Genomic DNA, 14,954 nt, shown 5'->3' on the forward strand with positions numbered 1-14,954 from the left:
TTGAACCAAGATATTCATGACTCTTCCAAGTGATTAATAGGGGAGTCAAATACCTCTCATTCCTCAAGGCTACTGAGGACCATGTGGTGACTGACCTCATCTGAGCACCGAATGGCACCCCAGCCCCCAACAGTTCCTTCTCTCTGGTGCGGCCCCAGGTCAAGGCAGATCAATTTTGCTTTGAGGTGAGGAATGTGAGCACATCCTCCACGAAGGCCTGGAACAGACGCTATGTTGTTCTTTCATGACTGCCTTTGCTAAGTGGCTTGTGAACTGAGCCCTTGACGATGAAGCCAGGCATGGCTGGGGAAGCTAACTACCCAGATGAGCAGCCCCCCTAGGACAAAGGGGTAAAGTCCAGTGGGTAGGACGGACGGAGAGGGTGAGCTGTGTCTCAGGAGCTATGGAACTATGCAGCAGTTTCAGAGCCAGAGAACCTAACAGGTCTTACAGTCTTCTGACCCCTTCATTTTACAGGTTAAGAAACTAATGGTCAGAGAGACAGTGACTGCCTTCAAGTCATGCACGAAATCAGCCGTTAAGGGTGAAATTAGGGTTAGGCAAATGAGGTACCTACATGACCCTAAGAGGACCCCTCCTTAAACTTTGCACCTCAGGCCCCTCACTCAGCTTACCTAATCTTGGTCCTAAGTCCTACACCACCCAGGCTGCGTAACCCTTGCCAGTCAAAGACTTTGCGAGAGATTATGATGATCTAAATGTTTGTGTCCTCCTCTGGTTAAAATTCGTACGTTGAACTCCTATTCCCCAGTGTGATGGTACTAGCAGATGGGGTCTTTTAGAAGTGATTAGGTCACAAGGGCAGAGTCTTCATAAATGGGATTAGTACCTTTATATTTAAAAAAAAGGACCAAGGGACCATCTTTGCCTCTTCTGCCATGTGAGGATATATAGAAAGTGCCATCTTTGAGGAAAGGGCTCTCACGAGACACTGAAACTGCCAGCACCTTGATTTTAGGTTTCCCAGCTTCTGAAACTGAGAGAAATAAATATTTGTTGTTTATAAGCCACCTAGTTTATGATATTTTGTTATAGCAGCCCAAACCGACTAAGAGTTTCTGTCCACAGAAGGTGCCATGTTTTCTGGCAGATGAACCTGTCCTCATCGGAGCAAAGAAGGGTGTCTGCCTACAAGCAGCCAGTGGAAGTCTGGCAGGCAGCTGGGGAGAGCTTGTGTGGGCCACTGTCCCACTGGGGCCTGGGTGATTTCACTGGATGATCAGATTCTCTCTTGGAAATTTGAACCATCAATAGGGGAGAGTTTGTAGTAGCTGAGAGAGGAACTCAAGGGCATTCTTGCTCCTCAGTTCTTTGTTGCTTGTACTGTCTTCTATACATTCCTGTGGTGGAAAGGGAGAGAGAGGTGACCACTCTTATGCCTCTCCCAAGTGGCTGTCGTGCCGGTCACTGTTCAGATTGCTCCCTACCTCATGGGAGAGTAGAGGAGCAGGGGAGGGGAGGGGCACTTGCCTCTGCATTCATCCATTTAACAATGATTGAACACCTCATTATTGCTAGACACAAAGATCATTAACGCTTGGTCCCTGATATTAGGTACTTACACCTTAGCAGGGGAGACAGAGGCAAAAAAAGATAATTATATTGCCATTACCACTTAATAATTGTAATGATGAAGAAAGGCAACAGATACTGTTGGGACACCAGGAAAACATACATATCCATATGGAAAAACTGGGGATGGGTGCGAAACAATGCTTCCTGGAGGAGGTGTTGCCTGAACTGAGTTTTAGAGGGATGAGCAGGACTTCTTCATTCACCAAGTGAAGAGCAAGGGAAGGGCTTTCCAGACTTGATCAAAGGACATGGCTGAGGACCAGCATGGCAGGTGTGGAGGTACTGCAGACAGTTTGGTAGCTATATGAATTTTAAGTGAGGTGGAGCACGGCAAGAAGGAGGCTGAACCTGGTTAGCCTGGCTAAGGAGCTTGTGCCTCATTTGCCAGGCCAGCTCTCACACACTGGTAGTCAAGGCCAGGCACAGAATCTCAAGACAAACTTTATTTGGCCCATAGACGATTTTACAGAATTCTGAGTTTGGGTGCCTTTAAACAGCTAAACTCCATTTCACTGCAATCCCCACTGCTCCCCATTGCCTACCTATGGACCCGGCACTCATTTCTGTTTCCTCCTGCCTTCTATAGACTGTAAGGATGTGGTGCCTGCTCTGGTGAGTGGAGAGTCTTTGAAGGATTTCCACCAGGTGATAAGCATGATCATGGCTTTGCTTTACCAAGGTTCCCCTGGTGATGATGCAGAGGAGGATGGAGGGGTGTCCTGGAGACAGATGAGTCCCTTTGGAAGTTGTTGCAATAATCCAGGCAAAAGATTTCAAGGGCCTGCAATTGTGTCCTGGAAGAAAGCTTAGTAGGCACGGCAGGATAACCCCGCCATCACCCATTGTGGACCCTTGAGGCCTGGGGCAATATGGGAGAAGGTGATGGGCCTGGAGCTAGCAATTCTATGTCCAGGACCACTTTAAATGACAGACTATTGTAAGCATCCCTAACCTACTGAGCACCTACTATACCCAAAGATATGACATTCATAGTCTTCTGTAATTATCCCAACAACCCTGTGGAGCTATTGCTGCCCCTCCCTGCACTATTCTAAGGCTCAAAGAGCCTTCAAGTAGCTCCCACAAAGGATCCTTGCTACGTGGTTGTCCTGAAATTCAGACTGAGAATTATGCAATTGCAAGGCTGGGGCTTCGTTCACTACAAGATACCTGTGTGGGTTTATCCTGATGTCATCAGAGTCCAGAGGCCATTAGAGTGGTATTTGAGGAGTGTGACCCAGTAGGGGATCAATATGGACTTTGGCAGCTCCCTGACTGAGAAAAAAATAACTGAGAGAAAACTACCCAAGAGGACAAGCTGAGAATGTGCATTTGGAGCTTGTTATTTGGCTTGGGGTCTTAGTCCATCCGGGTTGCTGTAACAAACACCATAGACTAAATTTATTTCTCATGGTTCTGGATGCTGGGAAGTCTAGGATCAAGGTGCCAGCAAATTTGATGTCTGGCGAAAGCCTATTTTCTTATTCATACATAGAGCCTTCTAGCTGTGTCCTCACATGGTAGAAGGGGCTAGCTAGCTCTCTGGGCCCTCTTTTATAAGGTACTAATCCCAGTCGTGAGGGCTTCACGTTCTAATAGCATTACCATGGGGGTCAGGATTCAACATATGAATTTTGGGGGACACAAACATTCAGACCACAGTACTTGGCAAACACCCCTCTACTTTTTTCTCAGAAAATTAGGAAATATTTCAAGTTTGTTTATACATTAGAACACAAATGCCAAAGCAAGGCTAGATGTTGTACTTTGGGTCTGCTGGCTATAAAATCTCTAAAGGAGAAACCAGGCTGGAGAGGGCCTCAGGTGAACTGGCCTGGGAGCTCCAGTCCCTAGCTCTGTTCGCTCTGTTCCCCTCCACCAGCTTTAAGGAGAATTAGACAACCATCTCTATGTCCCAAATGCCAAGCACTCGAAGTCAGTGGTTCTCAAAGTGCGGTTTCCCAACTCACAGCATCAACACCACCTGAGAACTTGCTTGACCAAATTCTCAGGCCCTACCCAGACCTCCTGATATGGTTTGGCTCTGTGTCCCCACCCAAATCTCACCTTGAATTGTAATCTCCATAATCCCAATGTGTCAAGAGTGGGACCAGGTAGAGTAATTGAATCACGGGGATGGTTTCCTCCATGCTGTTCTCGTGATAGTGAGTGAATCTCACAAGATCTAATGGTTTTATAAGTGTCTGGCATTTCCCCTGCTTGCACTCATCTTCTCTCCTGCCACCCTGTGAAGAGTTGCCTTCCACCATGATTGTAAGTTTCCTGAGGCCTCCCCAGCTATGCGGAACTATGAGTCAAGCAAATATCTTTTCTTTGTGAATTACCCTGTGTTGGGTATTTCTTCATAGCAGCATGGGAATGAACTAACACTTCCTGAATCAGAAACTCAGGGGATGAGGCCCATCAATCTGTGTTTCAATAAGACTTCCAGGGGACTGTGATGTGTACTCAAGTTTGAGAGCTACTCTGGTAAGTGATAATAAACATGACAACACATTTTTTTAAATGCTTTAATGAACCTCATCTATTTTCCTTGCAATGCCCTGGGCTTCCTCCAAATGAGTAAAGAATTTCTGCAAAGTCACTTAGGGTTCAGCAGAATCCCAGCTGTGACCAAAGAATGTGCACGGGCAGGTATAGATCATCAGTAGATTAGAGCTCAAGTCCCACGCTGGCTTTGAAAAAAAATTGATTTTGTTTGATCCCAGGGCACCTCTTCAGGGAAGGCTTCCCTGAGCTTCCTGGACTAAGGTAAAAGCTCCCATCACATTTTCCCAGAAGCATTCCAAATTTCTGCTGATCGTCACAGTGCTCATTATACTGCAAAAGGTCTATTTGTTTAATCATCTGCTTCCTTCACTTCACCCTAAGCTTAGCGAGGGCAGAGACTCTTGTATTCTTGTCCTTGAATCCCTGGAATCTAGGAGAAGGACACTTAGTAAATATGCATTTAGTTAGTTGAACACCAAGCTCACCTCTTTGCCTGTGGGGACTTATCATGCTATCCCTCGGCCTGAATTCTTTCTCCCCAGATTCTCTGTGGCTTGTTTAGCTTCTCATTCCAACCATAGCTGCTAGATCATCATCTCTTGAGCATCCAACCCAACCCGGGCACTACATTGCTCTCTACCATCCCCATCACTTTGCCTTCAACACGGTACTTTATCACTATTCGATAGTCTACTGATTATTTTATGTTCTGACTCCTACTTCCTAGAGTGCAAGTTCCCTAGTCAGGCACTGGTCTATCCCACTCAACTCCACCCTCAGCACATGAAATCCCTCAGTAAATGACTTTGAATGATGCATGACTTTTTACTGACTCATTTATCAAAACACTCAGACATTATCTACGTATGATCATTTTACAGATGGAGGAAAATAAACTCAAGAACTGGTGACTTGCCCAGGTCACACTGCTGGTGGGTAGCAAGACAGCAGCTAGAATCTATAGCTTCTGGCTTTCCAGCCAGTCCTCGTTCCATTACATTCATTATTTCTTTGCTGGACTGAAAAGCTGAAGACTTTTCCTGTAAGTAATAGGGAGCCATTGAAGATCTGAAGTTTCAAGGAAGTGGCAGGATGTATTCTCTTTTACTATAAGGTAAGTGCCTCCCTCTCCCATTTTGCCACATTGACTAGCTTATTTCAAAGGCATCTGTTTTTCCACCTGGGGGTCACAAAGTTACTGCCTCACACCGTAAATCCACCGTTGGCATTTCATTGCAGCTGTGTTAGTTGACAGCTCTGAATCACCAGCTCTGTGAAGATGTGGGAGAGCTAGTGCTATCAGACCCCATCAGCAGAAGATAATATCTGATTGCTGATGGTTGCACTAATGTACCTGCTCTGTCAGGGAGGACCTTCTGCCCTGTCTGACATTTCCAGGGAAAGATACAGTGGAGATAGAGATGTCACGTCAGGAGGCAACTGATTTATGTCAGAGGATTAATATGACCCCATATCAAGTTCAAGTTTTGGTCAGTCAACTCAGAGCCTCATAAACTTTAGAGAAAGGTAACCTCTTTGCTGTCACTTTGGCCCAAAAGAAGAGCACCAATGTTCACTAAAACACTTGTGATAACTGCAAAAGAGGGAAAGGATTGATTAAATCAACTGTAGTACTTTCATAGGATGGAATATTATGTAGCTATTAAGATTTCACTTAAAAATAGGTAGAAATTACTGGATTCTTATAACAAATTATTTAGAAAAATTAGGTTACAAAATGTAAAGTACCATATGAGCCTATTTTTGTTTTGGAAAAGTATAGATGGATAAATGAATGGGTGGATGAATAAAAAGATCATAGATATGTATACAAATGTATAGTTAGATGGACAGACAGATGATTAAGATAGAAAGACACTAAAGAAAGGGTGGAAAGGCTAACATAAATATGTTAACAGTGGTTATATCTGGTTGGAGGGATTAAAAGTAACTTTAAAAATCACTTACCTTTATTTCTTGGTTATTTAGTAATGAACTTACATTGTTTTTCTTAACACAAAAGCATAGCTATTAATACCAACAATTCTAATATTCGGAATCAGGAGCTCATCTTTTACCTATGTGTCCTCTTTATACCCTCTTTACTCTTGTTACATGAATGTTCATAATACCCATCCATCCATCCATCCATCCATCCATCCATCCTTCCATCCATCTGTCCATCCAGGTGGCAGAGTCGATTTGGACTCCAGGATGGCATTTAAATAATCCCCCATGGAACTTTTATATTGATTTCATGTCCTCTCATTTTCTGGGCTATTTTATTCTTGTTGTTATTGTTCCTCTTCTAGACCATGGAGCCCCTTTCTATATTCCACCATGCCACCCTTTGTCCTCCTGGTCAATTTCTACTCACGCTATAAGACTTTCTTCAGACCTCACCTTTCCTTCTTTCCCCTTGTTGCTTTCATCCCCTCCTTCTACTCCCTCCTCCCCCACGGCCTTTGTCCTCCAATTGCACCTTGTACCTTGTACTCCATTTGAAACTTTCCAATATGTACACTTATTATCTATGTCCTTGATGCTTCTTAATTAGACTTGGTGCTTCCTGATGCAGACACTATGCACTCAGGTCCTTTTATCTCTGCACTCAGGGCCTAACTGCTTAGTAAAAGCTAGTCTGCTTCTCTCACAAGTATGTTTCTGAGAGCCTAAACAGAAGATTGGCCAACAACCTCAATATCATTCATTTAATCAACAGGAATTTACTAAGCATCTACTATATCCCAACCACAGAGATTAGTAAGACACAGTTTCTTCCTCCAAAGGCTCACGGTCAGGTCAGGGAGGCAGACATGGGCACATGAAAAAGAACCATAAACAGGCCACCATAGGATGTCAGTGTCCTATTTCAGCCTAGAGAGTGGGCCTTCTAGGAGTTCAAGAGACCCCTATAGGCTGTCTGGACACAGGAGAGACTTGATGGCTGGGGGGTAGTTAAGGTTAGAACAGAGACTTCAAAGAAGAGAAAGATTGAGACAAATACAAGGGATGAGGGATGGCATTCCAGGTAGGAGGCACAGTGTGGCAAAGGTGCAGAGCTGGTGGGCGCCTGGCTTGTTATGAGTGTCCAGGCTGTAGGAGCTGAAAGGGCATAGAATTAGTGTCAGCCCCAGGGGTTACATCTAGTTAGTATCATTTAGAAGCATTGCAACTTCTCAGAGCCTCGTCTTCTTCACCCATGAATTAAATATTAAATTATCTGCTTTATATGACTTATAGGGAAGTTAGGAGAATCCAGTGACACACGGTGTGTGGAAATTTTTTGTAAATTGTAAAATAATACACTTATGCAATTCAGAGAATAAGAATAATCAGCACTATGGCTAGAGGAAGGGATTTATGAGGGAAGGAAAGCACTTAGCCATGTTGGAATATTTAGAGTTGGGTTTGGGGAAGGCCTTAAAGATTCTGACGCTGACTTTCCATTTGGCTCTCATGATCCCCAGTACCATTTCTCTTGTGAATTCACTGATCTAGCCCAGCCTGGGTTAGGTGCCCCATCTCATGTTCCCAATATCCCACTTACTTAGTAAGATAGCCTTTTAATTTCTGTTAACATCTATCTTCCCAACCAGGCTGGGAGTTCATTGAAAGCAGACATCTTACTTTATTCATTTTGTAGACTCAGTGTCTAGCACATTATCTGGCACACAGTCGGGTTCAGTAGATATCTGTTAGTGATAACTATTTTAATGGCTATTCTTCATGAAGCACTTACCAGTTGGCAGTCATTTTGATAAGCATTAAACAAGAATTTGCTCATTATCACAACAACCCTTATTCCCATTTACAAATAGAAAAAATGAGTCATAGGAGGCTTAAATAACTTAGCCAGTTTCATTCAACACGTGAGCACTGGAGCTAGAATTTAAGCTGAGGTCCTGAGGTTTCTGAGTGCCGTATGTTTCTTGTGAATTCATTCACTCATTCACTCCACCAATAATGATTGTGTGCCTGTCACGTGCCAGGAACCATTTCAGGCTGAAGGAATGTGTCTGGAAGAAGTGATAAATGGGATATCAGATAATCTCATGCTTGGTGAAAATGTGAAACGTATGTGTGACCAAAGTACAGAGTATCCCAGAGGTGTGGGCAACTCAGCTGTGGGTGGGGGTGGAGAGAAGCCTCCAAGAGAAGAGGAAGACAGCCAAGGGCATTCCATCCAGGTAGAAGAAAGGGCAAGTGGGAGGACACCAGGGTGGGATGTAGCAAGTTGAGTCTGGATGTTGCAGTGAGTCTTCCTGACTAGACAGTGTACTTCTTGAAGGTGGAAACTGTGTCTTAAACATCTCCACTTTCATAACCCTGCATCTGGTTGCTCAGTGAAAGCTTGGTGAATGACTGAGATGGGTTTCTACATTTTGAAAACAGACAGCAAACCTCAAATTTCAGAACACTAGAAGGTCACACGACAAAATGACTCCAATTTGCAAGGGGCAGCCAAGCATGACCAGAAGGAAATGAAGTTGTGTGTTTACCAAGAACCTCTTTGCTTGGCTCAGAATATCCTCAGGTCCCCATCTCAAACCTGCTCTCCTGTTAAGAGAATGCAAGACAAATTCTATCTAAGGTACTGTGGATTTTGCAAGTTGCTAAGATATTAATATATTTATCCACAACCACAGACACTTGGCTCAAGAACAGCCCACTCAGCCCTCACTTGAGGCTAGATCATGGGGTTTCAATCAACATGAAGTCCTGAAGGGGCTTTTATGTCAGCCAGGGACATGGTCATTGCTTGGAGGTGCCACAGCTGAAGTTTTTCTTCATGTTTGGTGATGATAAGTTATTTTTATTAAGTTGATTTGCTTTGGCCTCTTCTGAGGTTTCAGATTCAGTTGTGATTTGCACCTGCCTTTTTTAACCTAAAAACACATATGAAGGAGAGGAATGGAGTCATATTTTCCCATTCCACAGTCCTGGGCTTCCAAAATGGGGATGCTTTGGGTCTAGATGTCCTCAAGGAAAATAGGACATTTAGGTTTTGAGGCTCATTACATGGATGTGAAGGAAATATGGCCTAGAACCTGTGGATATTGTAGCCCAAGGGTCACATACTAGAAGACCACTACCTCTACAATGATTTCAGTGGTGGGCTTGGGGAGGGGAAGGGAAGAGGTGGGGCTGTCTTTTGTTAAACTGTAGGATATAGGGATGACTCATGACCTATACAGGGCCAACCATTTAGCTTTCACATGCCTCAAACACAAATCAATTGGACTACACCAGGGGAAAGCAAAATAAACTCACTTCCTGATTATGTTTTCTTTGGAGGGTGTCTTTTCTTGTTACCCAGGCTGGAGTGTAGTGATGCAATCATGCCTCACTGCAGCCTTGACCTCCCAGGCTCAAGAGATCCTCACACCTCAGCCTTCTGAGTAGCTGGGACCACAGGCGTACACCACCATGCCAGGCAATTTTTTTTTTTTTTTGGGGTACAGACAAAGTCTTGCTATGTTGCCCAGGCTGGTCTTGAACTTTGGGCTCAAGCAATCCTCCTTCCTCAACCTCCCAAAGTGTTGGGATAACAGGCATGAGCCACCATGCCCAGACCTATTCTTGTTTTTTTTTTTGAAGAGCTGCAACTTTCTCTTGGTATCAGCAACAACCGTCATTTTTTGCGGCTGTCTTCATGTAGACCCTGAGATTACAAATGCCAGCACTGGTTCCTACCTATCATGGTTGCATAATAAGTCACAAAGGTGTCCCACCCCACATTCCCACAGAGATGATTAAAAAAAAGTATTCTGTCTGACTAAACTTATTACTTCAATGGATAAGTGATCTTCCTTCAAATTATTGGCAACAAGGTTGGCTTAATATCAACACTTCTGAAACTTTATTTTGAGCTGGTAACTACAATAGCTCATAACACTTACAATAGCTCAAGTTTTTTTTTCCTGGTAACTTTAGTAATATAATTGGCAACTAATTTAACCTGGAAGATTTATTGGCAAGTTATATTGCTCAAAACTGTATGTTTATAGTTATAGTTTTAACTATAATTTAAAATAATTCTGTATAATGAAATGGGGAATATATATGGGAATAAATTCTATTCCATTTATTTCAATTTGAATGTCCAAATTACAATGTTTCCCTTTGTGCTATAGGAATAGGATTAAATGGGGGAAGACTAGAATTTATAAGGGTTGTATATGGGGGGAGGGCAGAGATGGAAGAATGAGGGTTGTGATGATAGTGAATAGCAAAGAGTGAATTCTCTATGTTTTTGCTGTGGCACTGAAGTGAAGAGATATTAGCTTTGACTGTTCACAAAATAAAGCATCATGATTTTCAGTGTTTGAGAGAAAATTGATGCAAAAAGTTTGCAGTACTTGACATGTATTTGCATGCACAAAATAAAATTATTTGTCCACCTTAAAAAAAAACCAAAAATCTGGCTGGGCACGGTGGCTCACACCTGTCATCCCAGCACTTTGGGAGGTCAAGGCGGGCAGATCACAAGGTCAAGAGATCGAGACCACCCTGGTTAACATGGTGAAACCCTGTCTCTGCTAAAAATACAAAAAAATTAGCTGGGCATGGTGGTGGACTCCTGTAGTCCCAGCTACTCGGGAGGCTGAGGCAGGAGAATGGCATGAAACCAGGAGGCAGAGGTTGCAGTGAGCCAAGATTGCGCCACTGCACTCCAGCCTGGGCGACAGAGCGAGACTCCGTCTCAAAACAAAACAAAACAAAACAAAAAAAACCTGCATGTTCCATGGCACTTTACTAAAATATTTACTAGTAGACAGTCAATTCCTACTTTAAAAAGTGTTCAGGTCTAAATCATTCGACTCTACTCAGTGGTTTAGATGAGCTTTCCCCAAAGCTTCCTTTGCCAAACAGAGTCCCACAAGAAGATCATATGTGTAGAGGAGATCAGTGATCTGACTAACCCTGTGATTGATTTTGGTCATAAGGCTGCACAGAATCAAATGGATCATTCATTGATAAACATCATGAGGGTTCTTATAATTTTTTCTGAACATCCTGATTTACATTTCACATTTTAACATTTTAAAATCTTATAAATACATAAAATTATGGCTTTTTTTTTTTTTTTTTTTTACCATCACCAGTGATGCCTCCAGGCCCCTTCCTTTATTAAAGCCTAAAATGAGTCTTTTTATGTTTTTTACAAAAACATAACAAAACAAGATTCTACTATCTCAGTTCCGTTCTTGTTGAATTTAAGACACAATCTCTGACCTCAAAGTGGCCATGGAGAAAGGGTGGAAAACCATTTTCTGCACTTGCACCTTTACCAGGGAAAACTGGAGAAACAATATGTACTCATATGAACTCTAGTGTGTTGTGTGTTGTAGCAGCTTTGTCAGGTCTGGTATGTTATAGAAATGTCTCTAAATCATATAAGTATAAATAGCATGATAGGCCACAGAGCAAATCCAAAATCCTCCTTGTCTTCTGCTAGTTTCCAGACATGATTTCCATACAAGGATCCTCTGCTCCAGCCCAACTGGAATTTTCCCAGTGGTAAACACCTCTTCTACATCACCACCTCTGCCCACCTCTGCCTCCTTCAGCCCCCTTCTCATCCACCCTGATCCAGGACCTTCTCCCTCCTTATATGTATTCACTCATTCAATCACTTATTCATTTGTTCTTTTCATTGATATCTACATCTATCCACATCCAACTGGCAAGCAAGTGGCATCTGTTTCCGATTAACCAGAGTAGAAGTCTAAGAACTTGTGCCCACTGCATGTTGGTATTGAAATTGCCACGGAAAACACAACACAGTCAAGCACTAGATGGAACAGGACTTTACTCACATAGAGAAGAGACACAGCAAGATCTGCTTAGTAGTGGGTGCCATTATCCCATGGTCAGCAGGTCCATCCCAACAGCTGACACGGGTCATTGGGTGACCCCTCTTATGCTGCCGCAGAAGGGCCCATGCCCTGCCTGCAAAGAACAGATAGAGTAGTGAAGTTTCTAAGTGCCACGTGATGCATGCCCTTAAGCAAAGCAAAAGAGTACAAACAGAAAAAGATATTCCCACAAAAGGTGGTAAGTCCAGCACAGGCTGAGGATTCTTTATTTCATGGTAAGGAAGTCTTCCAGGCCCAACGCGTATTCTTAGGTGTCCAAGCAGGGGTGGAAAGATGGCATGCAAGAGACTGCCTTTCCCAACACACATCCCCACCTTTATCCACATGTGTATCTGCATCCATATCTATCCATATCCATATCCATATCCATGTCTAAGTCATCTCCCAGGTGCTATCAGTTATATTCATCTTCCCAGTCTTGATTCATTTATTTTGATGGTGGATTTTTTTCTCCTATATTAGACCATGAGTTTCTTAGAGATAGTAGCATGATTTACTGATTTTTGCATCTTACGTCAGCACACAGTAGATCCTTAAGGATTTGAAGACGTTGAGGAAAGCAGCACCTTTGTCAGGCATTGTTCTGGCCAGTTAGGCCGCACCACCTTATTTTAACCCTGGTTACCCTATGACCTTATTCACCTTTGACCTTTGCACTGGCTGTCCCCAAATCTGCCTATGGTTGGCTTTTTCTTTTCATTCTTATTTAAATTCAAAAGTCATCTTCTCTGAGAGTCCCACCCTGACCACCTGACCCAGGGATCCCAACCTGGTTCCCCCACAAAGTTATTCTGTATCCCAGGGTCCTCTTTCATTCTCCCCATAACACCTATCAATGCTGAAGTTAGCTTTTTAATGAATTTATTGATTTGTTTATTGTCTGTCTTCTCCAGCCCCTTTCCCAACTAAAATATAAGCCCCAGGGTGGCAGGGTTAGCTTATCTTTTTTGAGGCTGTATCTACAGCTTAGAGTAATGTCTGACACACAGTAGATGCTCATTTATCATCCAGTGAAAGAGTAACCTCAAGCAGAGGCTGTTACTATGCCAATTTGTTTTGTTTTGTTTTGTTTTTTTGAGATTGGGTATCACTCTGTTACCCATGCTGGAGTGTAGTAGCATGACCTTGTCTCACTGCAGCCTCCACCTTCCGAGCTTAAGCAATCCTCTCACCTCTGCCTCCCAGTTAGCTGTGTCCACAGGCGTTCCCGGCTAATTTTTTTGTAGTTTTAGTAGGATGAGGTTTTACCATGTTGCCCAGGCTGATCTCAAACTCCTGAGCTCAAGCAATCCAACTGCTTCGGCCTCCCAAAGTGCTGGGATTACAGGCATGAGCCACCATGCCTGGCCTATAGCAGTTTTGGAGATGAGGAAGCTGAGGTTCATGACAAGCCTCATGTCAACAGATCTGAGATCCAAAGCCCTTTTCAAAGCCCAAGTCTCTTACAGGACAAGAGACTGCCACTTACCAAGCACAGTGGATACGTTGATAGACACATGATGCTTCTACTTTGATCAGACTTTCTGATGTTTCTCTTGTTCCCTTGTCTATTTTGAAACTGTAGACAAACAGGCATGTGAGTCTCTAATTCCAGAAAGCTTTAGTTACTAGCATAATAATAAAAATAATAGCTTCAAAGTATGCTAAGAACTTTGTATACACTATTTCACTTAATCCCCACAACAACCCTATTAGAAGGATAATTTAATCTCCATTTTACACATAGAAAAATAAAATTCAGGAAGATAAAATACCCTATCTAAGGTCAGTGGTATCAAAACAAGAATCAGAAGATACAAGCAGTAGCTGAATGTAGTGGCTCATGCCTACAATCCCAGCACTTTGGAAGGCTGAGATAGGAGGATTACTTGAGGTCAGGAGTTTGAGACCAGACTGGGCAACATAGTGAAACCCTGTTTCTACAGAAATTAAAAAAAAATTATCCAGATGCAGTGATGTGCACCTGTAGTCTTAGCTATTTGGGAGGCTGAGGCAGGAGGATGGCTTGAGCCCAGGAGTTCGGGCCTGCAGTGAGCTATGATTGCACCACTACATTCCAGCCTGGGTGACAGAGTGAGACCCTGTCTCTAAAGAGAGAGAGAAAAAAAAGATACAAATGGCATAATTTGAGAAGTGGTTGATAAAAGACTAAGGAAACCAAGACTCAAACTCACATCTCTGCCTAACCACAGTGCTAGAGTAAACACTCCCTAAAGGCAGGCTCTGAACTGGGTACCAAGGATACGAAGACTCATTCCCTGACCTCAGCAAGCTCACAGTCTAGAAAAGGAAGACCCAATTTGGACAAGAACGAAACCACACACAAGACAAGGGGAAGAGGAGAATGGAGAAAGAGGGCTGTGGGGACATGCTAGGCTCCTACAACCTTAATGGGGGTAAATATAAAAGTGATTGACCTTCTAGTTTTTCAGTGTAACACCAGAGCTGTAGAGGGAGAAGGGCCACTAGGAGATTCCATTTCAGTGATGTAGCCAGCAGGAAAGCCCACGTAAGTGACAGCCTGGAGAAGTATCTGGCTACCCTGGACCATGGCAGGAGGGAAAAAGAGGAGTCACTGTAGGGTGACTAGAGTGATCCTTAGATCCAGTGGTTTACTTCCCTTCCCACTCTTGAGGCAGCTGCTGTGACTCATGACTCTTTGGCTGCACGAAACCCATTATAACCTAACTTTCTGCCTAGGGCAATTGGTTTTGGTTTCATTTTCTAGTCTGGAGTATGATCAAGTTGTCTATTAAACTTACAAATTTCCTTGAAATTTTCAGTTTCATGAAGAATGAAAAAGAAGTGATCTTGTGACCACGTGATCACCTTGCTGAATGTTCTAGAGCTGACCAGAGGGACAAGGGACAAGGGCTTCCTTATCAGGATGAAGCCTCGGTCTATGAAGCCAGCAGTCCCAATATTTGAAAAAAAAAACTTGTCTCAGTCAGTGTTCTAGCAAAA

At 43.2% G+C, this 14,954-nt stretch overlaps 1 long non-coding RNA gene across 1 annotated transcript in view; it reads right to left on the reverse strand.

The window, feature by feature from the left end:
* Positions 1-14,556, reverse strand: part of LOC106998919 (uncharacterized) — a 68,456-nt gene extending 53,900 nt beyond the window's left edge. Inside the window, exons 1-2 of the long non-coding RNA XR_001445498.3 lie at positions 14,408-14,556; positions 13,459-13,548 (exon numbers count right to left, since the gene is read on the reverse strand). This is a non-coding gene — a long non-coding RNA (uncharacterized LOC106998919). The remainder of the gene's footprint in view (positions 1-13,458; positions 13,549-14,407) is intronic.
* Positions 14,557-14,954: the final 398 nt, after the last annotated feature.

This window comes from Macaca mulatta, chromosome 1, assembly GCF_049350105.2.
Source record: "Macaca mulatta isolate MMU2019108-1 chromosome 1, T2T-MMU8v2.0, whole genome shotgun sequence".
NCBI lineage: Eukaryota > Metazoa > Chordata > Mammalia > Primates > Cercopithecidae > Macaca > Macaca mulatta.